The following is a 27,312-nucleotide window of genomic DNA, read 5'->3' as shown; positions in this document are numbered from 1 at the left end:
GCAGTACTCGGAGCGTGGGGGTCAAAGCGCTGCCCCTTAACTTGCTCACAAGCTGCCTCTTTGAACTCCCCGATTTTTTTTGTATGTATTTGATGCATCAAATGGTGATAATCACTGTATCAGAGGGCACGTGGGGGAATGATTCGCCATTGAGAAGAGTTGTGAGACCTTCACGTGAAACACGTGACTGCTGTGACCGGCGCTAGAGAGAAGGAACTGCTGGTCCTTATAACAGAGTTCTTTCTCATCGAAGGTTTAGATGTGTATCTTAGTTGCCTGTTGGTAACCAGCAAAAATGCTGATGTTCAGTGGCCACTGCTTGAAGGGTAAGACGTTACGATGAGGTGTTACCTGGAGGCTCTGGGCTGGATGAATACTACCTGCAGTCAGGCTGCGTGGTCCTCGGCTCCCCCCAGGGCCCCCTTCGCTCCAGTGAGACTCCCTTGTTTCTAGCGTGATGCCTAAGGTAGAAGTGGAGGCAGAACCTGAATCAGTGATTTCCATGGAGCTAACGATTCTCGTAGGAGTGCAGGAGCCAAAATGCAGGGCAACTCTTGTCCCCACCCGTGGTCTGAGTCTCCTGGGTGAGCTCTAATGGCAGCCGGTGTGACTGCAAGAGCCCAGCAGGAAAGAGCTGGCATGTGTAAGAGAGAAGGAGCTTTACAGCTTCCCTCTCTTCATCCAGGTTCACAAAGCTAAGTGAGGGGAATGATGCATGTGACTGCTGTGGCCAGCTTGGAAAAGCAGGTTCACTGATTTGGAGCCCTCAGCTTGTAGAGTCAAATTCGATACAGCCACATCCAAGTAAAGCGCTTGGGACTGGAAGGGATGCTGAAATCCTAAAAGCAAAGTCCAGGCTGGCCTCCACAGCTGGTGCTTATAGTCTCTGAACTCATCAACTGAGAAGTGCTACACAAAGAAATAACAAAATCTCCATACTGATGTGCTCCCTCCTTCCCTCCCACCCCTATTTATTATCTGCTCCTGATCAAAGTCTCCTTATTTTTTTATTCTGTATTTAAGAGAAGCGTTGTCTGCATGAGACCTCACCCTGCATTTATTTGTATTTTTGTTCACAGCAGGACTTAAAAACAACAAACCAACCCTTGAAATGGAAGCAGCTTCCCCATACCCTGAACCTCCTTGAAATACTAATAACTAGGTTTTGATGCAGCTTTGTGGGTATTAATGCAAATGTTTTTCTGACTCTCCAGGTTTAAATAGCAACAGCTTATAGAACTCTAATTAGCATAACAAAATTCAGTGATGAGGAGTAAAATGCTTGTCTTGTTTGATGTTTCCTGGTAATTAGCAAGAATAATGATTTATGCAGCATTCCAAGTTCTCGACTCAGGAAAGATGGCAGAGAGCACTTAGAGCAGTTAACTCGCCATTCTCGTGGAGAGGCTGTAGCTGAGGGAAAATACACGCGTGTGCGTGTGCCTGTGCCCTGAAACCCAGACACCAAACCTGTTCATGCAGTTGCGTGCACTAGCGTACACCTGAGCCATAGAGATACCGCGGAACGACTCGGGGATGCTTGTCCGCGCGCACCCGTGTGCTTTGGTGCGTGCAAAGTTGTATGCTTATGTGTGCGCACACACGTGCACATGTGTTCTCGCTGAGTCCTAAATATTTGCCCTGCTTTTTAGATATGAGTAGACTGCAAACATGGAGCCAAGGCATGGCTTTCGTTTAGGGACTGAATCTGTGTGTGTTCCAGTTGCTAAATTTTGCCGTGGACATACAAATGGGAAGGTCTCCTTCTCTTTCAGCAAGTACTGGAGAGCAGGATCCCCATGCGGTAGCTCTGCCGCGGAGGTGGAAGGTTTCTGCCCTGCAATGCCCTCCCTGTCTGTGCAGCACTCGTGCGTGCTCTGGCCAGACGCCGCGGCACGGAGCGGGAACAAGCAGCGGGACTGGGAGCTGCCTCCCGGGCTGGGGAGGAGGCCAAGCCCCGGTGCTGGCAGCCAGCATCTGCTTATCCTGCAAACAGCACATGGCATTCGTCCCTGAAGAAATCTTTTCTTTGTGCCTTTGGTTAGATGTTTGACCTGATGCTTTGTAAAACACAGCAACGAGGCTTGTGAGCTCTGTTTTGGGCCAGGAGGAGTAAAAGATCAAAAGAAAAGAGAGGCTGTTGCTGGAGGGGCAGACCGTGGCTGCTCCCAGGCTGGCTGGCTCTGTCTGGTTTCCCTGCATCTGCACACACAGGGCTTTGCATCTGCCTTCAATATTTCTTTCCAGCTAAGAACTCTTCTCCTTGGGTCCGTGGGGAATCACGAGCTTCGCCCAGCCATGAGCCGCCTTCATCCCCCCATCGTGATTTGCATAAAAGGGAAGGGATTAAAAGCCACCCCCGCCTCCCCTGCCGAGGTGCGTCCCCCAGGGAGCACCTGCAGCGCTCCATCATCTGCCGCAGCAGAGTCAACGGGGACGGTCTGCACTGCGCACCCCTTTGGGGAACGCTCCTGGCCATCCTCTCCTCACCCGTGCCATTAAATGTGTTATGAGTTATGGCCTTCCCGTCAGCCCGCTCGCAGGAGGGCCTTGCATTAGCCACAGACTGTTATCTTTGTCTCCTGCTAGCTTCTACTCTACCAGTCCCCCAGCACCATCCTCTCCTTACAAAAGCTTTCATTGTGTTAACAGCCATAAAGTAAACCGTCCAGGGCAGTAAATTTTGAACTAGTAAAAAGAAACTCTCCTTTTATGTGGTCTGTAGTTGACTTTATGGAGGGCAGTGCTGAAGGCGCTTATTGAGATAAACGCTCTGGCCGAGTTTTTAAAAGGACTAAATAATGTTGGCCATTTGTGGTTATGTAAGATGACAAAATTAGGAGAGAAGTTAAACTACCTGCTATTCAGCATGAGATGAATTTCTGTGGCAATCTGGAAGCGATCTCCGAATGTGCACAGAGCTCCCCGGGCAGGGGCTTGGCCGGCACAGCACAGAAAGGAAAGCTGCCTTGTTTCCTAAGTACTAGAGCTTGGGTACAGCAGCAGACATGTCAGTTGCCTTATCCAATACAGCAAATCTTTTGTTTCCTTGCTAAGAAAGCTAATTTTGCAGAGGAAAAGATTCGGTGATGTATAATCTGTAAGTGCCTGTGGTCTGTGGCATTCCTGGGAGACGGAAATTGTCATTTGAGGAATAGGAGAGGTGCAACCAAGACTGCTCAGTTGAATTTCCTCATTCCCTCCACCCTCCCAGTGTTTCAGAAACGGCTCCTACCATAAGAGACATCCTGAGACAAGATGCATTCATTCATATTAATAACATTTGAGTATTTGCATGGGTAAGGTGGCTCAGAGAGAGGCATTCATGATGAGAAGAATAATTTGGTCCAGCCAGTCTTTGCAAACCACTCTGGGGAAAAGCTTTCCCACCCTGAACGAAGTGAGAAGCTTTTGCTGTGCGGTTCACACAAGAAAGCACAAGCCGATCTGACAAGCTGAGAATGTCAGCTTGGAAATCTCCACTTAATGCAGTCGGTTCCTCATGGCACAGCGGTGCCTCTGCGATTCTCCGGGCTGTTTACAGTGAAGGCAGGGTGAGGGGCTGGCCCGCTCGCTGCCTGCTGGAGCGGCGTGGGACTCCTAGGGAGAGCTGGGGTCACCCCCAAGTAACCTTTCTTGCAGGACCTTAGCATTTGATCTTCTTCCCTTCGTGCAAGACCCAACAAGCAACCCTTTAGGAAAAAGCAAAGGCAGGGGAGATTGCACCCCTGGGGTTACTCTCTCCTTGTACTCTGCAACTCCTTTGCAAAATGGAATTGTGGAATGGTTACATTCTGCAGTCTTAATTAACACTTTTCCAAGATACAATGGCAACCATTCCCAGTGAGGTGTGTTACTCAGCGCTGCTCTTACCCTTAACCTCTGTGCAGCCAGCTCTGGTGTGCTCCCACCTCCATCCCTCAGCAGGGCAGGGGCAAGCCTCCTTGCTCAGCTTCTCTGCCCAAGCAGGTGGAAGAGGGGAGGTGGTGGCATGGAACTGAGCTCCCATGTCCTCCTGTAGCATTTTACACTGTCTAAGAGTAAATTTTTCTAGGGTAAAAGCATGTTTTCTTCCCCTATGGAGATCAGATCTGCTAGGGAGCCAGCTGGGAATTGGTGACGGGGGAGAGCGATCCCCACCTTCAGCCTCTGAACTCCTCCTGACCCACTTCCTACAAGGTGTAATAGCATCTCTGTGCTTTTTATAGTAAAACCTTTTTGTTATTAAAGATTCAGATGCTATTGCCTGCCCTCCAGAGTATGCAGCCGTGTGACCACAGCTGATGAACTGCATTGATGCTTATCCTGTCACAGCGGCTGGTTGCTGGGACAAGCATCGTTAGATGCTTTGGAGGTGTTTGATGTTTGCGACCTGCTACAGGATAACAACTCCATTCAGTGAGCACAGCCTCTGCCCTTGTACACAACTCCTGCTCAAGACGAGGCATCACAGAGATGCTCAAAATAGAGTCTAACCTGATACAATGAACCTTGCAGTGGATTTTACTGCCCGTTTGTTTCATGCAGAGTTTTTATTTGCTGCAGAAATAATTAAATTTTAGTACAACACCTTCAAATCATCTGCTGGGCTCGTTAGCGTGGAGTGTAACCCTGCAGGCAGACCCCGAATTAATCAGAGTATCTCAGTACCGACAGGAAAAGGACCGTGAAAGACAGAAAGCCAGAACATAATATGGTTAAACAGTGGGTACTCATGCAAATGTGGGTAGAAGTGTAGCTGGATATAAAAATATTGCCCTGCTATTGCATGTCAGTCAGTGCACAGAATGACATAGTTAAAGTTTATTGCCACTTTCTGTGGAGTTTCCAGAGACTCAGATAATCTGCTGCAAAATGCACTCCAAAGCTTGTGGCTTTTCCAGATTTCAGCCAAAATACCCAATCCTCCACCAGCTGCAAAACAGAGTTGTGGTGTGGCTCACAGCATCAGTGTTCATGCATCTCGGCAAGTCCAAAAGGCCCTGAGCATGCAACAGTAAAAGGTTATGGCAAGCCATGTGGACTTGAGAAGTGCATGGGGTCTGAGCTGCTGGCAAAGACTGGATTGAGTTTTAGTCTGAAATGGCTTACCTGGTGCCCAGAGCTATCTCTTTTCTTGGGCTAAGCAGACTCTTTGGAAGAGATTTGTGTGTCTGAAATATACTTCATAAAAAAGTAAATGTTTAGTCTGTGAACTCATCTAGGCTTTGTCTGTGGACCATCTCGGAGACAGTCATCCTTGGATAGGATGAGACTGCTCTGCATTCTCTGCAGATGGCAGCTGGTTAGCTAGCTCCCACCTTCTTACTGTTAAATGCCTCCAGGTAGGAGAGACGAGCTCCACAGTTGTGTATAGACCCACTCTGGTGGGAGCAACCTGTAGGCAGAGGGTGCCAAACAGGCTCCTCAAGGAGATTTTAGAGTCTCTATGCAGGTTAACTGGCTTTCCAGAATACCCCAGCAAGAAGCTCAGCATAAGCCTTGTGCAAGGTGACAGCCTGACAAGGGTAGAGAGAGGAGAACCCAGAGCTGGTATTGCTGTAAAACATTTCCATCCATTCCTTTTTGGTTTGAAAGGCACACAGGTTTCCAGAGCGTGCGTGCATGTGCGTGTGTGTGTTATATAAATGTAAAATTGGCCTTCTCAGGTTCTGAAGAGCGCAGTTTGCAGCTGGAGATGGATCACCAATCTTCCAGGGAATTGTGCTCTACAAGGTTAAGCATGTTTGCAGAAGAAATACGGATAATGCTCTTATCATGTATGACCTTTACTATATGTGTAACATTGTCAGTGACAAAAATGCCATTTTTAAATGGTTTTCACACTATGGTATCCAGTCATTAATCATGATGTATGTGAGTGACTCTATATTGTTTCTCTGAAATTGCAGCATTAGATTATTTTCCATCCCGACTGCTCATATGAATTGTATTCCCTGTTACCATGCGCAAGGTTCCTATTTTCTGTGCCTAATGTCATTCTGGCCCTGCGTTTACCCAGAGAACTGGAGAAAAACTTCCAGTGCACAAAGCCTGCTGCTCTCCTCTCCTTCCTCAGCAGACTATTTGTGCATATGTGCGTATAAACGGTGCACTTACTTTAAGATGTCTCTCTAATCCAAGAGTTGATAAATGACTCTTTCAGATGCCTCTGCTGATATTGCATTTTTAATGTAGACAAACTGTAGCTTTGGCTCTGGTCTCTGCATCCTCGATACTGCCATCTTCTCTCTGCATGTGTTGATGTTTTATCTTGCTTGGTGTAATTTGGAAGTTTTTATCTCCAGAATGTATTTTGATTTACAGAAGGTAGAAGGCAATTTGGTGGTTATTTTTATATTTTTTTTGTTTGTTTGTTTTAAGTGCAATTAGCTTCCAGGTTTAAGTGCTGTTCCCAGCAATACCTAACTAAGCTTGATCCTACCTGCCTGAAAAAAGGTACTGCTCAACAGGGATGTTAAGCAAAACCCGTCGCATTCTGTGTGAACTATGGTGTTGGGATCACTGTGCGAGTTGAAGACTATCTGCTCCCTGCAATGCACTGTGGCATATGACACCTGTCTGTACAAGACTTGTGCAGAGATTGAGGGAAAATGTGGCTTGCAGGAAGGAACTAAAAAAATAGTCGTTACTTGTAACCCTAACAAACAAGCTCGGACTGTTTCCTTTAGCCCATTACTACTGGTATTAAAGCAGCCACTTGAGCGCTGAGCTGGCTTTAGCAGAAGGGCAGGGACGGGCAGTCCCTTCCCAGCCCCGTGCCCAGCACTGCTGTGCGTGTGATGCGTTTAGACTGAATGTGCACGCTCAGTGCAGACAGCCTCTGCGCCTCCGCACACTGCGTGCAATGCTTCCTCGGGAGTGCCAGACCTGCTGCACGAGGCCAGTAATTCTGCTGGCAGCTGGAAGATGGCATCATGGGCCACGTAAATGTAGCCTTAGCAGCATCCCTTACGGCTGTGTTGGAAAGCAGTCAGCGTTATTCTCGGTGCCACCATGGGCTTGCTGGGAGATGATCTCCCTTTCCTGCTGAAGAGGGAGTGAATGAAAAGAGTTAAAGGGAGCTGAAGACTTCCTGATGGAAATAACGTGGACGTGCTCCATCAATGCAGAGCCACGTATATCCATGGGGGAAGAAGAGTTCCCAGTGTTTCAGTTCTTGAGTTTGACTCCTTAAGGTCTAATCCTGCTCACTCTCATCAGTGTCAAACAGGAGTGATTCCAGTGAAATCACTGGGCGTCGCAGCCGGGGTGGATGAGAGAAGCAGTAGTCTGTTGGGGTGAAATTTATTTTAGAATAACAGAAAAGGTCTGGTTTGTTTGGTAGCCCATTGCTGGGCTACCTGTTACGCGTGGATAAGACTAGACCTCATTAGACTATTGTCTAGTCCCTGGCTTTGCCAGAGACTTCCTGAGTGACCCTGGCTAAACCATGGGTGCCCTCTGTCTCTGCGGAGGAGTAATACTCCCTTCCTCCTACTTCTGTGTAGAGCTCTGCTTCGGAAAGCTTTCGGACTTACACTAATGCAGATGTTATGCCCAGCACAGTAAGGACTGGCTTCTGTTACATCACTTTCATAAGGTTCAATAGTCTCTTCATTCTGCTTTCTTCCATGATCATTCAATAACCCAGAATGATAAATGCTGGAGAAGCAGCAGCTCCCCAGGCATACGATGCTGGCTGCTCCCGTACGAACAATTCTACACCCAGCTATCCAAGAACCTCCTCTGCTCCCCAGAGACCCACACAGGCTTTGCTTCTGCCCTCGAATATTCCTGTTATTTACAGATAACTTTCCGGTGCTTGTGGCCGTAGCAGCCTTTGCTCAGCTGGATTTATAGGGTGTGAGCTCCCACCTGTGGGTCTCAGGCAGGCAGCTGATATCCTCCTCACTGAAACCAGTTCTGTTGTTCACGGTGCAGTGTTGGGCACAACTGAATACTGCGCGTCCAGGGATGAAAAATGGGAAAGGCGACCACTGGGTTTGGTCTGCGTTGCTCTGAGGCTACACAAGCTTGTTTAGCCCCACTGGCAGACCGTGGGCTTGCTCACCATGACTGAGTGTTTCTCACCAGGCTGCACGGGAGCATCTTGAGATGAATAAATTATGTGTGTGTGGGAGCAAATGCAAAACAAATTGCAGATGCACGTGAGATCTGGCGTGTCTCTTTGTCTCTATATCACTGTATGCTTTTGTTTCAAACTCCTGCTTTTCTCATGAGCTTCTCCTTTCCACATGCACTAAACATTTAGACCGGTGATGCTGTGAGAGCTTCCCATTTGTTCATACAGTCTAGCCTTAATGTGCCTTTCAGTGTGTCTGCCCTCAAACATGCCTCTTAGACTGATCTCAAGCCTTGTTTTCTCTGTTTACTCTGACTTACACTTTCTCTCTGCTTATTTTACTTGAATGATAAACCCTGGAGAAAGGTTTGGGATCTTGACACATATACCCAGTCCTGCTGAGTGGGTGTGCAGAGGGCATATTGTGCAGACAAACTTTCTTCTCTCTGCTTCATCTCTGTAGAAAGGGTGATGTTAGAGGGATTACTTCATGTTCCACGCCACACGCGGTGTGAAACTCTGCTAAGTAACTAAATAAAGATGTAATTTTAATGATGATTAAATTGAAGCACCTCATTAATTTCATGCGAGAGGTGGGGAAGTACACGGCAGCTCTTTCCCTAAATTCATTGTTTGTCTGGCCGCAAGACGTCCCCTCTCAACGTCTGGTTGAGTCTAATTTAAGTATGTAAATTTAATGGTTCAGTAAGTAAAATTGCCTTTATTGTTTGGAATGGTTTGCGCAGTAATTTACGAGCTAGCAAGGCTCATTTGATGGGAATGTATGATGGAGTAGGTGACTACAGTGAAGGACATGTTTATCTTAAGGATACAGAGGAAGAACACCGATACCTAGCATTCATAATCAGAGAGCTGGGATAATAGCACAGCCAGGAGACTCAGGCATGTGCCGGGTTCGCAGGACAAAGGAGTCCTGCTTTGAAAGCTCAGCTCTTATGCACAACATGGCATGGGCTGGGGTCCCTCACCCTACTGGGCTGCTGTCACTGGAGATGACACCTGACGCGAGAGTTCACAGTGCACTGGTTCGGCTCACTGCTCTCTGCAGGAGGAATTTCACCTTACGGCCCTCTATGGAGATTTTTACCATCAGAAGAAAGGAAAAGAGACATGCTAGTCTTCAGGAGTGGCGGGAGGAATGTGGCCCTGGTTGCTTTGTTGCATTCAGCTGTGCTCAGGTCGTTTCTTTCCCTGGTGCTGCCCGGGATGCCTTTTGCTGGGATGCACAGAGGGCTCAGTCAGTCCCAGTCTGGAAGGGGCTGCTCTGCGTTTAGGGATGGTTTTCCTGAGAAGCACCAGGAACATAATGTTCCTCCTAAGGTTAGGTTCCCTGTGAATGAAGTGAGGTCCCTGTGACCTCCCTTAGCCTTCCTGCCACTCCTAGCTGTGCACAACAGTGTGTCTTCAAGGCTCCTTCACGCTATAACCAGCTTGCTGTTATAGTGTTTCTTATTTAAAGTAGCTTGCGCTGAGGATCTTGTAGTGCTTTTCAACATTAATTAAGCCACGCTATGCTCTCGTATTCTGGGAAATTGTTATTACTCTTATGCTGTCGATTGGTAAATTGTTGCAGAGGAGGTTGCTGGGCTCTGCCCAGGGTCACAGAGCTGGGGCGGTGACAGGCAGGGGAGAGGTTCAAGCAGCCAGCCTCCCCCTCCAGCTCTCTTGGCTCTTGACAACGTCCTTGCTATCGAACACTGCTTCCTGAAGCTGTCTTTGAAACAAACTCATTTCCTAGAGCCAAAGTGCTTTGGCTTGCTTTCACGGTATGCAGTGTGACACTTGACATTATCCCGTTGTAGGGGACTCCCATGTCCCGTGCGGAAGGAGTATTAGGAAAGCAACCCAGATAGCCTCTCCATAGAGGCCCATCTGATTGAAGTGTTTCCTTTATTTTCCTATCTTTTTCCCCTTTCTTTTTTTTTTTTTTTTTTGATAACCCCATTATCCATGCATCCAGATGAGAAATAAAGCTAGCAAAGTCTAATTTGCTTGACTATGGTCTGACTTCCAGAAAATCTATGTAGGGCATGCTGCAACCGTGGAGGGGAAAAGGGGAAAATGAACATGTCTAAACAGGCAACCTCTCTTTATAAAATGTGGTGATACAGGGATAGATATGGAAACCTAATTCTTGGAAAGGATAGAGACTTAGAGTTTGATTGAGAAGGGGAGATGAGGGAGGTTGTTCTGCACCTCCCCTGCTGCCTGGCAGTGTCCTTCTGACAGCCACTGCATGTCGGGAAAACGTCAGCGGGCTGTTCTCTGGCTTTTACTTATGATCACCCAGCAAACTTTCAACCGAAACAGGCCACAGAGATGTGCTTTTCCCATTACCCTGAGATTGCCGGAGAGCTGGAGAGATACTGTAAGAGCAGCAGCATTTGCTTCTGGTTGCTACAGCTGGCAAGAGCAGTGCTCTCGCTTCCAGTACTGTTCAACCTAGCATCTAAAATCAGTGGAGAGATACTAAGGATGTACAGGGAGTATTTGTGGTCCTACTTATTCCAAAGGTGAGATATAAGAAGGCAAAGACCTTGACATGCTTTGGCCCTTTGAGAATCTTTTAGATGGGGCCAGTGTATAAAAAAGATCACTGCCTGCCACTTAAGCTTTGTAAGTCAGAGATATCCTTGCTGTTCCTGCCTGCACCCTGTCTGCTGTTGCTTGGGCATGACTCCTGGAGCTGGCTAGATATAATTAACCCTGTGGCTGCTACTACTGAAACAGCAGAGCATTAACAAGCACCGCAGCCATTACGTTCCTCTGTGCCAAGAGAGTGGCCATTTATTTTGCTAAGTAGACAGTGTGTAGTGAAGAGTGTGATGAGAAAGGAGGGAGGACTGGGCAATGTGCAAAAACGCATAATTAAAAAATGAAAGGGAAATCTAGCAAATTGTATGGAATATTTTCAGTGGGTTTTACTCCTCAGGCTACACGCTGAGCAGGTACAAGCTGTGGAGTCCTTTCTGAACTGTGCAGCCTGTCTTGTTGCTGAGTCTGGGGAGGGAGGGATGGGACAACTTAAGCCAAAGATGCATTTGCCAGGAAGGATAGGAAATGGTTTTCCTCCTGCTCTGGCTTCTGGTGGCTAACTGGTGAGTAGGACTTCTGAATTGTGATGATGGTGTAAAAGGCAGCAATAGACCTTTCTTTATTGTCTTCCATTGATGTCAGCTGGTGTTTTGGGCTTCAGAGTTTGAAGGCCGAGTTTCAGCAGTTGTTGCTTCTTATTCTCCTTTACCTAATGACCCATTGGCCAAAAAAACCCTACAACCGTGGGTCATTTTGAGCCATGCTGCCACCAGGGTTTCCCTTTGCCGAAATAGAAACCAGGCTAAACTATAATGCTTGTCCGTTATTGTGGTTTCCTCTTGTTTTATTTGCTTCCATGCTTCATGTATGGGAATGCACATATCTGTGTCTTAAATGTTCTTTCTTTGCAGCTGTTTCTTGAGTTGCTTTCTGATGTCTTGCAGACCACAGCTGGGAGATACTGCTGCAGACACGGACCCTCCTTGCTTGTGCTTTTGCTGGGGGGACGTGGTATGTGACAGCAGAAATGCAGGAAAAAGGACAACACTGGGAAGGGGAAAGTAACATATCCTCTTTGTACAACTGGGGTCAGAAATGCACAGCTAATGCAAAAATCAGCCAAGTTTATTGCTAACCTACTCTTACAAACTTCTGCTGTGTGCAGCAATGAGAAAATGGTGAATGTTAAGGTACATGGGGCTGTGTCTGCACAAATTGTGGCTATCGACTAATTTAATCAGTAAAACACAGTAATCGTTCACCCAGTCATATCAGAGCGGACAGGCCGATTTTCGGAGCACAGAAGGAGCTCCATCTTTGGAGCACAGAGGAAGGCCTCTGATGGAGCTAGTCCTTCTGTAAGGTCAGTGCAAAGCAAAGGGACATCCAGAGTTTGCCCAGCTCTGTAAACACTGTGCTGTCGGTATTTTTTGCCACCTAAGGCAAACCTTAGGGAAAACCCAGGCGGGGCCCCAGCACCCCTGTGCTGGGATATCCCACAGACAGTGCAGGGATTTGATGCTCCTGCTGAGATTCGAGGGGTCGTGTCGATGTTGTCTTTCTGCAGCGGCTTCCCGGTAAATACTGTCACGCGAATTTGCAGCGAAGTGCCTTTTGTCTCCTCCGCTGTCTGCAGTGACAGGCGATGCCGTGCTCCTAGTACCTGCCACCTACCCAAACACCGGGAACGTGCGGCTCACTGGTACCTGAATGGTAATCTCAGCAGAACAGAGAAAAAGTACACACACTGAAGACTGCATACAGAGCTGCTACCAAGGGCCTTGAGACCAATTAGACTATATTAATTACCTTTTGAGCTAGCCTGCAGCTTTTTGAAATTCTAGCATCATCCCCACCATGAACACCTTTTAGATCCTTCAAAGGAACAGACCTGACTGGTACCCCGGGCAGGCTGAAATCTCCTGAGCTACACAGGCTCAATTATATCTTTCAACACAGCTCGTCACCTCTAATCCTGAGGCCCAAATGTGAGGGCACTGACCTTTTCAAGTCGCAGAAAGGTTGCTCAAATGAGGATGACAACCCAAAAGGAAAAAAGGAAAAAGAAAAAAAAAAGGGAGGGGGAACAGGAAACTCCATGTGACATGAAAATAATTTCTCATGTCTGTGAAAGGTTTTACTCTGCCTTCACTTACATAATTTATCAATTTAGAGATTAGTAAAATTGTACTGTCTGCAAGAAGAGGAAAATTGGTGCATTATAAAGCTTTACAAAAGATCTGTCCTAACTGCGAAGAGAAGATAGGAGGGAGAATGAACTGCCACCTCTGGACAAAGCGTTTTTAGTGCTTAAAATGATAATGTCAATTTTGGCTTTGCCTAAAATCTATGTTTTCCACAATGAAAGGAAAAAAGATTTCTGCCAAAGTCTTGGGAACGATAACAGACATTTTCAGGTAGGGAGCTGTGTATGTCAGGGGAAGATCTTTTTCAAAGGAGATGTTGTTTTTATTTATATTACAATAATAAGGTCCTGAGAGTACTAGTAGTTTGGCTGTTTTTGTATGGGGATGGTCTAAAACTTTATTGATAGAAAACAGATGTGAAAAACAACAACAAATTATCTGCCTGAGTTGCTCAGCTTTTTCCTGGGCAAAATACAGGTAGAGAAAGTGCATAAATGATAAAGAACTAAGTCGTTTTATGGTGCCTAAAACGTCAATAATTGAAGCTCTTAATCACATGGGTAGGGAAACTTCTATATTAATTATCTGAGTTCTGGTCTGGCAGTGTCTCCTTCAGGTACGCAGAAGCTTTAGCTACCCGAACTGTTTCGTGATCACTCCAACACCCATTGAAATAAATTCATTTTCCTTCTGTGCTTTTCAGCTCTTTTCCATAGCCTTGGGATGTGACCGTCTTTATATTAATAGGAACTGCTGCCCGACAACCATTAAATGTGCGTTTAAGCCTTTTGCATACATTGAAGCCGCTATAGCTGTTCCATGTCATGACTGCTGACGAGCGGGGTCAGGCCCTTTCCCCAGCAGATATCGCTGAGCCTATTAGGCTCTAACGGGGTTAGAACAATTGATATTTACAGCCCTGCCGCAGCCGCCCGGATTTTGGCGATTAGCGTAAGGGCTCGCAGCCCTAGGGCTGCTTCACGGGGGCCGGTGCTGGAGCAAGCCCTGGGTTGGAAGGGGACTGATGAAGGATGCAGAGTCGGTGTTCATGCAGGCCACTGAAAGGGGGGTGGGATTGGGGGGGAAAGATTGGTGGCTGGATGGGAGAAATGTTGCCACCTTAGGGTTCATTGGCAGCGTAATCTTTTTCGGAAAATTTCTAGAGAAAGCCTTGAAATGCTCCTTGTGGGAAGCCAAGCCCAGGGGCTCGTGTGGCTGCCGGTCAGAAAGGCAGGGTTCTGCTTGCCATTCCTCCACGGGGTCCAAACGTGCCCCTGGCTGCTCTCTTCGTCCCATGTTCTGCTCTGGTCCCACCTGAAACAGGCAGTGACCGGGGTGGGGGGGGATCAGCGGGTGACGTGTGCTAGGTAAACACACAACGGTGTTCACCGCTTGCAGAACACGCACCCACGGCACCCCTTGTGCCGGGCCCTGACTGTGGTGGGGTTGTAGCACAAAAGGCAAGTTTTGGTTGATGAATACCTTGGGATAAGCTCAGAAAAAGGTCAGCGTGTGCAGAAGTGGTGCTCCCTCCTGCCTCTGGAGCCTGGTCTCGCCCTTCCGGCAGTGGTTAGGATTTGAGACCAGCTGCGCATGAAGGAGGGCTGTTACTGCCCTTGCTGCTCTTGCTGCGTAGATCCTTCTGGGGTGCCAGAAGCTGGAGATTTACACATCCAAATGCTGTGGAGCTAGGGTGACACCTAAGAAGGCAATTAGGTGGAAATTTGCTGGGTTTCTCCCCCCTCCCCCCCTTTGGATTCAGACAAAAGTGCAAATCAGAGCAGAGCTTGACTTGGTTGCATAAGACAATGTGTAAAAATAACCGGTGAGCCTCAGGATGGAAAGTGCAAGAGAAGAGGGACCCGTGTGACACGTCCTTGAGCTTTGTGGCACTGTTTCAGCAGAGCAGATACGCATGTCCCCAGTCTCCTCCTGTTCTTTGGAGTACTGATACGGAGTGATGAATTCAGCTCGTGAAAGCCTCTTGTTGCAATTAAACAGTCTCACAGAGAGTAGAAAGCAGAAGAGAATAGAGTGAATAGAAAAGTTAAACAATCAGGCAAAAGCTACTATACATCAGGCCAACGAGAGCCGTGTTGCATTGGTATTATGTAAGAAATGACATTCGGCTCTAAAATCGTCTTGGGTGGATAAAGCAGGTGGATAATGAACTTTGCTTGAAGCTGGGATTTTGAAAGACAAAAATAACAGCTTAGCAAAATAGGGTCCAAATTGGTGTTGGTTGAGGGACATGGAGTTAGCAGGAGAATAGCAGATGCCGAAACCACAGCCAAGTGTGGACAATGTGCAGAGCACTCCAGCAGCCTCGGTCTCCACATTGCTCCCATCCTGGAGCATTTTTAATCTGTTACGCAAACCAGATGATGGCTTCAGTGGCTTTGAGTCGTAGCTTTTCCCACTCGCTTGGACAACATGGGAGAAGGGATGGGGAAAAAGAAGAAAGGGTTGATATTTCCTTTAACCTGGGGATATCTCTGGGCTTTATAGAGATGAGTCTTTGCCATCTTACAAAGGGAGAACTTCAGTACAGAGCAGATGAAGTGACCAGCAAGATGAGTCTGAGCTGCTGACTCCTGGGCTTCATGAACCGTGCAACCAATCAGCAAAACATACAGAAGAAAGCCGAATAAAACTCATTCTTTTAGCTAACGGTGGGTGATTGCTACGGCAAGAGCTGTTTGTGTGCAGATCGGGGCTGGGGCCGGCTCCTCCGGGCCGCAGCGACGGGGGCCGCCTGGCAAAGCTGCCGCTGCGAGAGCGTTGTAATGGATCCAGCAGTCCCTGTCTGCCGCTGAATATTATCAGTGTAATCCGTTTGTCAGGATAGCGCTGCGGCGGCCGCACCGCCACGGCCGCCCCTGGGCCCGGGCGCCGCGCGCCTCGGCGCCGTGCGGCAGCTCTCCTCGCCAGCTCCGCTATAATTGACATTTTCCATCTGACAGGTTCCGTTTTCCCTTCCCACCGTTGCTAAGGAAACGGGAGAAGAGGGCCCGGGAGCCATTAGCTGCCGTCATCGCCTGCCCGTCCGCAGAAATGTCACTTCTGCTAACGAATGCTGGGCCAAAAATAAAAAAAAAATAAGAAAAAATAATTTAGGCAGGCCACGGGGCCGTTCTGCAAAGCCAAAGGTTGGTTGGTCTAGCAGAAGGGCCGCAGCACTCAGAGACCTGCAAAGAGCCGCTCCGTGTCCATTGCCAGTAAACCCCGCCAGCCGGCGATGTCCCAAGCAGCCCTGGCACCTTTACACCCAGAAAGAGGACCCCAGGTCTCCTCGCACACCCCTGCCCTTTTCCTAGAGAAAATCTTTCAGACTACTGTTGTCCTTTTAGCCTGTGATATGTGTGGGTATTTTCTGCGCGAGCTTTCATTGCTTCTTAACAGCTTGCAAGCACTTGCGGTGAAGTGTTTCTTTCTTTCTTACAACTCCCTGTGGAATTGAAATTGTAAAAAGTAAACATCCGATGACCAAGCCCCTGCGGTTTGACTTCCCGCCGTGCCATGGTTACTCAATGGCATGGAAGTGAAGTGAAGGCTTTGCTCCCTCTTCGTAAACTCTTGCAGTGTTCTTTCCATGTCTGTCTGGAAACCAAAATCCCCCATCATCATCATATCTGTATTCTTCTCCCCTCTTACTTAGAGAAAATGTCCGTATCCACATTCTGCTAAGTGGAATATAAAATACAGGGCAATCCAGTGGCTTGTTGGAAGTCGCTCATGCAAACTGGGGTGGAGCTGAGGAGCAAGCTAAAATATCCTGCTTCCCATTTTGGAGCATCTTCCACAGTGCTGTATTTCTTCAGTCCCTTATCCAGGCATCAATCCAAAGGAGACCGCGGCTCCTTTGAGATATCACTAACTTCCATGCACACCTCAGATTGACCTCCACAACCTACTACAAGTGAACACAGAAATCCTTCTTTATTCTGTCAAGTCTGCATGACCCATACAATTACCGTAGATTCAGTGGAGATTTCTGTTGCCTGTAGAAGTGCTTACATGCACCAAAACCTTCGGAGGCTTTGGACTTAGTATTTGACATAACTCAATGCTCATTCAGAAAATGCATTTTCAAATATTTATCAAAACCATGTCTTGTTTTGATAAGACTGTTCTACACTGCCTCTTGGATTAAGAACTGTATCTTTTGGCAAATCTCAAGTTTTAAGAAAGAGTTGAATTATTTGGAGGTTCAGATGACCTCTGAGAAATTTGAGTTTCTAGTGTTAGAGAAGGTTATCGTTTGACTTCTATACTGTGTTAAGCATCCTTTCTGCTCAAAGTCCTTTGTCAGTCGTAGAGGAAGAAATGCTACCTTGGGCAAAGAAAGGCACAACATCCCACTTTGGTGCCTTCTGAAGACTTTCTCTTTAGAAGGCTGGAGAAATCTATGTCAATATAAAATACAGACTACAGCTTTTCATGGGGTTTCCTGAAGCAAGACTGTGCCATGGCTTTGCCCAGTTTCCAGATGCTCCGAGCTCTCTCACGTTTGTCGCAGGTGCTTGAGGAGCAAAAGACGTGGTTAAGTTCTCTAGGACCAGCATGGCAGACAGCAAAGGAGGCCAGAAAAGGCAGCGTGTTGTTTAGTGAGGGGAAAAAATGTGTCGGGGGGTTTCCTCCGCTCTTTGCCACAACCAGACGCCTCCTTCCCCTAAGCACCACGTGCCATCAGCACAGGCTCCCCTGCAGGGTCCTAGCTTGTCTCAGGACTGTGGAGCACCAACCACTACTTGTCCGTTGTCCGATCTTGGTCACAGTCACCTCTATGGAATAGTTCCCTGACTTTAGAGCAAGAAATGACAACCTAAAGCCAAGCGAAAACTCTTCACTGGGTAAATGAAGCAGGTCCTGGCTGGCTGCGAGGACAGTGAGGTGATGTATAGGAGGAAGAGGAGAGACAGATACGTGCTGAGTTCTGTCTGCCTGGCTGGCTGAAGAGGAAGGGGATCTCTGGAGACTCATTGACCAGTGCTTTTGCCGCTTGGTCTTCTAATTTTATTTATTTTTCTTTGTGGATAGAGAGCAAGCTCCAAGGAGAGGGCTGATGTATAGAGCTTTATGTCCGACTCCTGCCTGCTTTATGGAATTCTTCCTTACCTCTGCGGGTAAATGTTGGCTCTTTAGTGGCAATGACTGCATCTATTATGCGAGGCTGAGGAAGTGGTGAAATAACAGCATGAGAAATGTGCTTGAATGAGTATTCAAATGCGAACATAACGAGTGCAGTCAGTGTAGCGCTGAGTCCTGAGGGACGTGGGAGCTTTGGTTCGACTTTTATTTCTTTAAAAAAGAAAGCCTTAACCCTCCCACCCCCTGGGTATTATTTTCAAATTAATTACTCTCATTACATTAATTGTGTGAGTGCCTGTTCCATTTTACCCCCTTTTAGTGGGTTAGACTGTAACAGGGTTGCTAAAAATATAAAACCTAGGAATCACACAGCAACAATTAATTCAGAGAAAGGAATTCTATTGCTGCACACACTGTCCTTGTTTAACAGCTAATAAATAACAATTAATAAATGATCCTCTGTTAGAATACTCCCTCCCCCCAGATGTAATGCAGATAAATTTCTCCTTCGCTTGGGGGTTAGGGAACGCTGGCTGTTTAAAGACAACTACAAATCTAAAATGAAAATTGAGTTCTGCCTTGTCATATGGCTCAAATGCCCTTCCATCTAGGCTGGGGTGGGCATTCATCGCAGCTGTGATGTATGTTTTAATTTACCTAGTATATGTTATTAGATTATAAGCCCCTAAGGGCAGGGATCTCATGTTTTATACCTCTAAAGCACTGCACACACCTATTGAACTATATAAATACCTTTTACAAAATGAATTTGTCCTCCTGCTGTGAAATCCTGCCATGCCTTCTGGTTTGCATAAATATCCTAGGACATGTCATTCTGTGGCTATTTTGACACTGGGGCTTATGTGGAAATTCTGGTGGCACCGATGTCCCAAACACCATGACAAATCTGACCGTGCCAGAGGGGAGGGGAAGGAGAAAGGGCCATGAGATTTTTCCTTTTTCTTTCCCCTAGAAAGTAAAATCTTCTCCAATGTATTTTATAGTTTTTTTCCTGAAAACCTGACAAATTGGGGTGTTCAGTGAGCATTTTATGGCTCGGCTCCATTTCCGCTTTGGAGTTGGGTTTTGCAGGGCTCTCAGGGCAGGCCTCCGCGCACTCCGCGCACTGGTGCGCCCTCCCCGCTTGACCCTCACTGTGAACTGGTGATGCTGGCAACGGGCTCCCCTCCTGGAGACGGCCAACCATGCACCCCACCCCAGTGGATTTGCACTTCTCTCTAGTCTGCCTTCTCCTTGGTTTTATCCTGTTGCTTACATTTCTGGTGTAATACTGAAGCATCCCTGTCTCCCTCTTGTGCTGTAGTGCAGCATCTTTGCAGTGAGGATATTCAAAGGGCCTAAGGGAGTGATGTAGCAGCGCTCTCTGAAATGTAGTGGGAGATGAACACATTCCTCCCAGCACCTTCAATAATTCCTGCTTAAATTCTGAGTTTTTTCAGCAGTGATGAGAGGTTTAAGTCTCCTGTGTTCTGCACAGTGAAAGCTGTGACGTGCACCGTGGCCGGTGGTGGGAAGCTAGGAAATCAAAGCAGAAAATGATTGCACATGCTACCACCTATCTGTATAGGTACCACTCTGTGGTGCCTCTGGAGTCATCTTCCCTGGCCCAGTCCTCAACTCAGAGATCTCCATCAGCCAGTTCCTCTGTTGAGCTCAGAGCTTCTGCTGGAGTAACAAAATATCTTAAAGAAAAATACCCAGGTTGCAAACACTTGAGAATCTGCTATATATCATGATAAGATGATTTTAATTAAACTTTAGGCTTTGAGGGTTCTTTTTTTTTACATTAGTATGCATGTCTACTCTGTTCTTGGCTATCAGACTGCCTGTTTTGTCTATTTATTTGTATTGATTTATTAAGAGGAATAGGTAGATTAATCTATCTAGACTTTCTTCTCTGGTCAGTGTTGGGCACAGGCTTTGTATCCATGGTGTAGAAGTGCTAACTCAAAGTTCATTAGTTCCATCTCATCAAGTCAAAATATTTATTTTTAGACCGGAGGAGTCTGGAGTTGATCTCTGACTTGAGTGGAGGTGCTTGCAATGTACACCATTTAAATGTCATCAAAAACGGTACCCCGTGTTTGTATTTCTGGCTTCCCAGCTAAACAGCGTGATGAGAAATAATTGATTGCCTGAAATACTTAAAGAATATGTAGAATTTCTTACTGTGTGAGAAAGGCAGAACAAATTGTGAGACAAGAATTAAATGTGATTAGATGGTAAAATATTTTTACTTGTCCTGCTTCTACAGCTCGCGTGGCTAGGATATTTTGGGAGGGTTGGCCTCCGCTGTGCGAAACTCATGCCTGTTTTCAGTGGGTGGATCTCCAAGAAGAGTAACTTCAGGGTTCCTGGTAACGCTTGGGTTGAATGCAACCCTATTTGTATGCAGGCATCGGAAGAAAAGTTCTCTGCTTTCTCAGAAATGCTTCTCCAGGTACAGCCTGTAATCTGTGGGAGCCTCTGTATTAGGATTAGAGGGGAGGGAGGCCTCCAGAAGTGTAACTGTCAGTAGGTCTCAGCAGTTCAATTGCGTAATTAAGTAATCCTTTGGATATTTTAAGAGGATTTTCACAGCAGTGTTTATTATCTAAATTTGAGTCTGCTCTCCATGTGCTGGCTGCTGTCTGAAACGGAGCGAGAGGGAGCAACAGCTTGTTCTTTAAATCTGCCCAGATTTTTAAAAGTAAATGAGAGTTGTTTGAAGCACACAACAAAGCAAGTGTGATCAAAATCTGGCAGGTGACATCACCATGCTATAGGAAATTAAACAAAGAGGGGCCCATTCTCTTCTTTCTTAGCACTGCTGCACTGGAAGGACCTGGGTCAATGCAAGACTAGTGTAAAATGTGAGAGTGAATCAAAGTATCCTGCTTACTCCCTGATTTGTGCAGGTTTAGATTGCCACGCTATGATATCAGTGCACTTTCTCATCAGCTCGTGTGAGATCAGGATCTCTGTTGCTAATATTGAAGAAAAGATGTTTCCTTAGGCCTACATGAAGGACAGAGCTGCGTGAAGCTTTGCATGTCATCCCACAGCCATTTCTAGCAATTCAAGCCATGTGAATTGCCATGCTCCGCGCTGGGCTTGGAGTGCTGCCTCTGGATAACACAGTTCATATGCCATTGGCTTAAACTTCGTGTACCCAAGGAAATCTTGAGTAACCGCCAAGATTCGTGGTGGGGAGGTTGGAGAGAGCAGACTGTCATGGCTTGTGCCTGCCAGTTACACATGGAGGCCCCATTGACATCCTGGTCGGCTGTTCAAGTTGCATCATCTGGGTGGAAAATGATGAATTAGTTTTCACTTGGCTCAAACTCACCAGTAGATGTATGTGTGCCTTGGAAAGATTTGGACAGACCTGGCCTAAAACCAGCAAGCTCAGAGACAAATAAGGAAAATGGAGATACACAAAACAAGATATCCAGTAAAGTAATATCCTAGCTTCAGATTGTTAGAAAGATACATTTAGGATTTGGTTTGGATGGAGTAAGGGTCAATTCTCGTTTGAGATAAACCAGTTCCTACCTAGCTTTAGGTGATGGAGGGATGTTTTCTTCTGGGTCCAGCTGTTCTCACTGGGCCTACTACACCTCTGCTGTCGGGAATCTCTGTGTGTGCACCTTTGCTGGTGGAAGACATCGTGGGAAGATGCATTTCAGTCCCTCTGAGGCAAAGTCCTCCAGGTAGCCTATGCACCATCGCTTCCAGCACAGAAGGGGTAACAAACAACAAGGGAGCCAGGCACGGAGATGCCCTCAGCAGCCCAGCAGTTAGCTATGGGGGTGTCTGTCCATGGCTCAGCCTCTCCAGTCATGGGACAATCTGGGAGAGAGCAGAGGAAAGAAGGTGAGCTCACCCTGGGATGATGTGGCAAGTCTCTTAAAGTCACTCATAAAAGTGCTACATACTGAGCTCACTCCTATCTCAGGTGCATTTGAGGGAGGGCTAGCAATGCTACTGGATGCGTGACCATTTCAAAATGATTTGCTCATGTTGACAGTTGCTTGGAGAGAGTGGTAGGAAAGGAGAAGCCTTGATAAGCTTTTTTTTTTCCTGTTTTCTGTGCTTGCGTTTTGATTCATTCATGTATGGCTTGGCTGCTTCCCCCATAGAGGAAACATCAGTCAGGTTTTATGCCTCAGACAAGTTGCAGCACAGGCCAGGGCTGTGAAAAGACTCCTTTGGCAGTGGGGTGGTCCCTGCAGCAGCCTCCATCCAGGCTGGCTTTGGCCCAAGTGCTGCCCCTTCAGTGTGGGAAGATGCAGGTGGGCTTGGCAGCACTTTCATTCGTGCTGGTGCTGGTGCTTCCAGCAGCAAGCCACCACCTCCTGTTGGGTCTGCAAGAGGGTCAGCCACCAGGTAGGACAGATGCTTTGTTCAGTGTCAGAGCCTGGGCCTCACTGAGGACCTGTCAAGACACCCTGCAATGGCAAAGGGGAGACTGCTGCAGCCCAGGAAGATGTGTGCCTCTCTGGGGCCCTCCATGCCCCATTTTTGCTGGGCTGAGGCCTGAACTAGCTGCAGTTGCAAATCACCCTTCTCCTCATGTACTCCCCTAGCATCCTTCTGCTTGATATTCAGTTCCATCTGGACTTCTCTTGCCATCCTCCAACACCACATCATTTCCTGGGTCTTTCTCTTTTTCCATGTCTTGCTCTGGGAGGGAAGGAAATGTCCTTGCAAGTCCCTCAAGAGGGTCATTTCCTGTTCGGTGGAATGACTCTTTGCTATTACACTTTTTGGGTTGCAAACACTTGGAGCTTATAGCATCAGTGCAGCTGCAGGGAGCAGTGCTAAGAGTGAAGTCTCTCTTGAGTGTGCACCCAGGCTGGCTTTCCGTGCTGTAGGGCTGCCTGCTGTTTGTCTAGTGCTAACCAGGCCACCAGCTTGTGCTCCAGGTGTCTCAGCAAATTAGATCCCCTGTGAAGCCTCCTCTGCGAGCAGCACATACATGGCAGCGTCATCTAGATGACACCTGGAGCTGCGCTCAGAGGAAGCTCCTGTGGATCTGCAAAGGCAGGGTCTGGAGCTGCGCGGATGAGCGCAGGCCCAGCCCAGCCTTGCTGAGCTGCTTTCGTTCTCCACGAACTGGCCACGAGACTCTGGCTTTGCTTATGTCTGTTGGAGGGCTCTTCTGGCCACCTCCCACCACCTCTGCAGGAGGGTTGAAGGTCAGACCTTCATTTCAACAAGTGGGAAAACAGTGAAATTCAGCTGCAACATGTAGCAAAGAAGTAGAAGAAAGGGGAGGATGTGTCCCTGTCCTCCATGCACTGTCCGGCCCCTCTGGGTCTGCGGAGCGGTGGTGCTTGCAAAGGGCTGTTCCTCAGCTTCTGCTGCCTGTGCGAGTTGGTGCCTGCTAGGCAGAGGGAAGGGGCTGTGTTTCTCCTGGCACAGCGTCGGTCTGGGGTCAGACTGGAGGCCAGGTCCACGGGGGTGGTTGCCCAGCCGGACTGTGAGTTTAAGTGCAAACGAGGGGAAGAAAGAAGCAGTTGCAAACCAGGGCCCTACTCCGTCTGCTTGCGCGGGCACAAGTGACCGCTGCAGAATTCAGTGGGAGTCGTTACTGGAGGTAACTGGGCTGGCTGCAGTGCTTCCAGACATGCTGGTGTGGTTTGATTCCTCCTCCGCGGGAGGAACACGCACCTGATTTGTTTCATGTCTGGCCCATCGGCAGACCCCAGCGATGTCGCTGTGACTCGCGCTCTAATCTTGGCACGGCTTTGAAGCCACGCTGAGGCTGGTCTTAAGGGGGAGAGCTGTTAGCTAACAAGGGCAGCTAGGACGGAGGCTGCGGGAGGATTTGAGTGCCGTTTCCTTCTTTACAAGGGGAGAAATTTGGGAAAGGCAGGTTTCTAAGCCTCTCCGCATCCCACGCTTGCTTTGTGCTTGCCCGCAAAGATTTGAGGAGGCTCCTGGAAGGCAGGGAGGTCTTTTTTTTCTTTCTTTTTTTTTTTTCGCTATCTTCTGGGGAACTGCTGTTTAATTCGGTGGCATGGGTGTGCAGCGTGGGATTTAATGTCGCTGAGAATGAGCGTCCGGCACAGCATTGTTCCCGCAGCCCGAGCCGCGCGATCACAAGCCTGCTGCAGGCTGTACTAAAAATAGGAGGCAAACATCATCCCTCCGCCAGCATCCAATCAGTGCCACGGGCTCGGGGGCCGCTCGTCCTGCCCGCGTGTGTCAGCTGGCTCCTTCCCTTCAGCTTGCCGGCTGTTGACAACTCCTGCCTGACTGGAGAGGGGGATGGTTTCCTTCTAGGAGAAAACAAGAGCTTCTCATTAGGAATCGGGGGAGAGCTGCGCATTTGAAAGTGTGGGGCAGCACGGGAGACAGTGCAGCAGAATGACTCCCACCAACTCTCGCAGCCCTTTTTTTTGCCCCAAAACTGTACCTCTGTGGCCATTCCAGCAGGAAAAGGGATCACAAAAAGGCTACAAGCAAAGCTGGAGAGTGAGATCATTTGCAGTGGTATAACCAGAGGTCTTAGCCGCAGTGTGGGCACGTGGATTTGCTTATGATCAAGCAGGGGGAGGTTTTCCAAACGGCTGCTCTCGTCGGCTGGACAGGCAGTTTTTCCGACAGGCTCTGCACCCAGCTCCTGTCCCCCAGAGTCTCTGGGAACCTGTCCGCTTTCTCAGGAACTGAAGCTCTTTGGAAAAATTAGCCAGTGGGTTTTAATCTGATAGTATCTTTCCCATGCATACTGTCAAGGATGACTGCGCTGCAGGTCATTTGCAGTAGCAATGGGCAAAATCCCTGTCTTCTAACAAGAGCTGACTCCGAACTCTTATGCCTTTTCCTGCACCATAAGTGTTCTGGAGATAGGGCTTTACAGAATATTTGCAAGATGCAGTAACTGCCAAAAAGTACTTATAATCTTAGGCAAATACAATAGACAAGGCATTGCTTCAAATGCAAGCACCCATGCCAGAAATGTAAATCAAGCCTTTCCTGAGCCTCAAAACATGTAAGATAATATTTAGGTTTTATTAGATTTCATTTACTTATCTTCTGCACTTTCCAAGGCTGGGTTAGGAGCAGACATGCCAAAATCCTAAGGGGGAACCTGTGATTACAAGATTCACAGCCTGTTTTTACAGACTAATGAAACCTGAATAGCTGACAAGCATCGCCTTCATTTCCAAACTTACAACTGCATCTCCTGTCCTTGGAGCGCGGGGAGTTTCATGTGTCGTTCATCGCGGGGTGATGCTGCGCTGGCTGTCTTTGCAAGGCAGCCCCTGCGAGGCTTTTTCCCAACCATCCTGTTAGTGGGGTTAGGAAAGAGCCACCTGCCTTTTGCCACTGCGGTGGCTGGGGCGATGCGGTTTGTTCTCGTTTGCATTTGTTGTCTGGAAAGCCGTGCGCTAATGGTCGGATTTTCTGGAGCGCTCCGTGGATGCAGACCTTTGGTCGCTCCCTAATCCTGTGTGTCATTTCCCTGAAACCCCAGTGGAAATGAAATAACCACCACAGATATAATCGCTAAAAACAGCCAAAGGCAAGAGAGGTCAGATGCAGGATCCCAGACCACCTGATGAAGGTGCTCAGGGAAGGGTCTTTCCCTGGGCCTCTTGGTTTTGTTTTAGGTGTTTCTAAGCCTTCAATCTGCGTTAAGATTTTATCATCTCAGAAGATGTGGTGGGAACGGCAAACACAAGGGACTCTCCCTGACCTGTCTCCGGACAGGAATTACAGTACATTTTAAAAGTCACTAAAAGCAAAGCTGCTCATTTCTGCTGACCCCATCCATCATGTCCCATATCAGGCTGCAGCTGCAAGGGCTCTCTGCCTAGATTTTGACTAGATTGGGGATTTGAAGTCTTTCAGATGTCAAGCTGCAGCTGAGAGCTCAGTCCTGCTCTTTCCTCCTGCTGTTTCGCCCTTGGCCGTAGTTCTTATTGCAAGGATTGTGTTCCTGCTCCAGCTGTCGTCAGCATATCCCAAAGCCTGCAAGATCTGCTTGGAGATGAAGGGACAAAATACCTCAGCAAAAGCTCCAGAGAGCTACCAGATTTGACCATTTTGAGGCTCTGGTGAGAGAGGGAGAGGGAGGAGACATACAGCTTCATGGCTAGTGATTTGAGCAGCTGAGGAGAGAGACAGTTCCCCAACCCTTCCTCATAGAAAGTCTGCAGACCCAAACCCACATTTGGCCAGGCTCTGACTGACCCAGGTTTCCTCACACACCTTGTTGTGATCCTCCCCAGGGTTTGCCCCAAAGCGAGCAAGATGCCGTCCAACTCCGCATCGGCTGCTTGTAGGAGATCTGTGCAGGAAACTCAGTCACCTCAGCTCCACCTCTCACCTTACTATTTACAAATAAAGCTTTAAGATAAGAGACCTCATTCACTATGAAGTGGCTCTCTCAAATACAGGAAAGGATTTTTTTTCTCCTCATTCCCAGGACTTTTTCCCCACACCAGTCTGGTCCTGGGGGCCTTCCTCCCAGAAACCTGCACTGCCACCATCAGTGCTACCCCATCTGCAGCCAGCAAACGCAGGCTCCATCTCCTCCTCCTCCTCCCCCGGTGCTTCTGTCCGTGTCCCAGGATGGCTCGTAGTGACCAGCAGGCCTTCATGCAGCTGATGGAGGTTACTGCATGGCTGTGCATGGGTTTTATTTCCCTCCAAGATATAGGTAAAATAGTATTAGCTCACTGCACTACATAATATTCTCCACCATGTGAGGGGGTCTGTGGCTTTTTGTAATGTCAAAGCAAGAGCCGGGGAAGGTCTCTGTGCTAAGAATCTCTCTGAGAGGAGAACAATAGGCATTTAAAAAAATCACCATTTCTTTTGTGCCAACTGCATACTTTAACAGGATCGTTCTTATCCTTTTTTATCTAAGTTTCTTATTGTGCAATTAACATTTCCCCAAATGACAATAGCTGCAAGTTGTATCTGTGGAAATAGATGCTGGTAGAAAGACACATTATGCTAAAAGGTTGGCTTGGTTGTTGTTTTTTTAAAGGGAGGATGTTTTCTATTAATTATCTTTTATATACTCAAACACTGCCTCCCATTACTCTTCCAAGTCAGGGACAGTGAGAGATGTGTCAGGACTGGGGAACAACACACAAGCAGTAAGATTAATTGACACTTAGAAATCAGATTGTGATGAATAGATCTCGGCCTCCCGAGGAGATCCATCTTCTTTAGGGTGCATTTAGGGCTCAGGCTGCCTTTAATATATGCAGTGAAGCATCTTTACCTTGCATATGATACTGCTGCTAACCCCACGGCATGACATCCTTGCTGCGTATGGCTGGCTGGTGATAGGATTTTTTACAGTCCGCTGGTTAGTGGTTTCTTGCTTTTTTAGGCAGTTCGATTTGAAAGTGATAAAGCGCGGTGTACATGAATCCAGTGGCCAACAGCCTAAGGGCTTCTGAACCTCCAGAGGGGCCAAAGTTTTTC

This window comes from Rhea pennata, chromosome 19 (assembly GCF_028389875.1).
Source record: "Rhea pennata isolate bPtePen1 chromosome 19, bPtePen1.pri, whole genome shotgun sequence".
NCBI lineage: Eukaryota > Metazoa > Chordata > Aves > Rheiformes > Rheidae > Rhea > Rhea pennata.
This window is presented reverse-complemented; position numbering follows the sequence as displayed.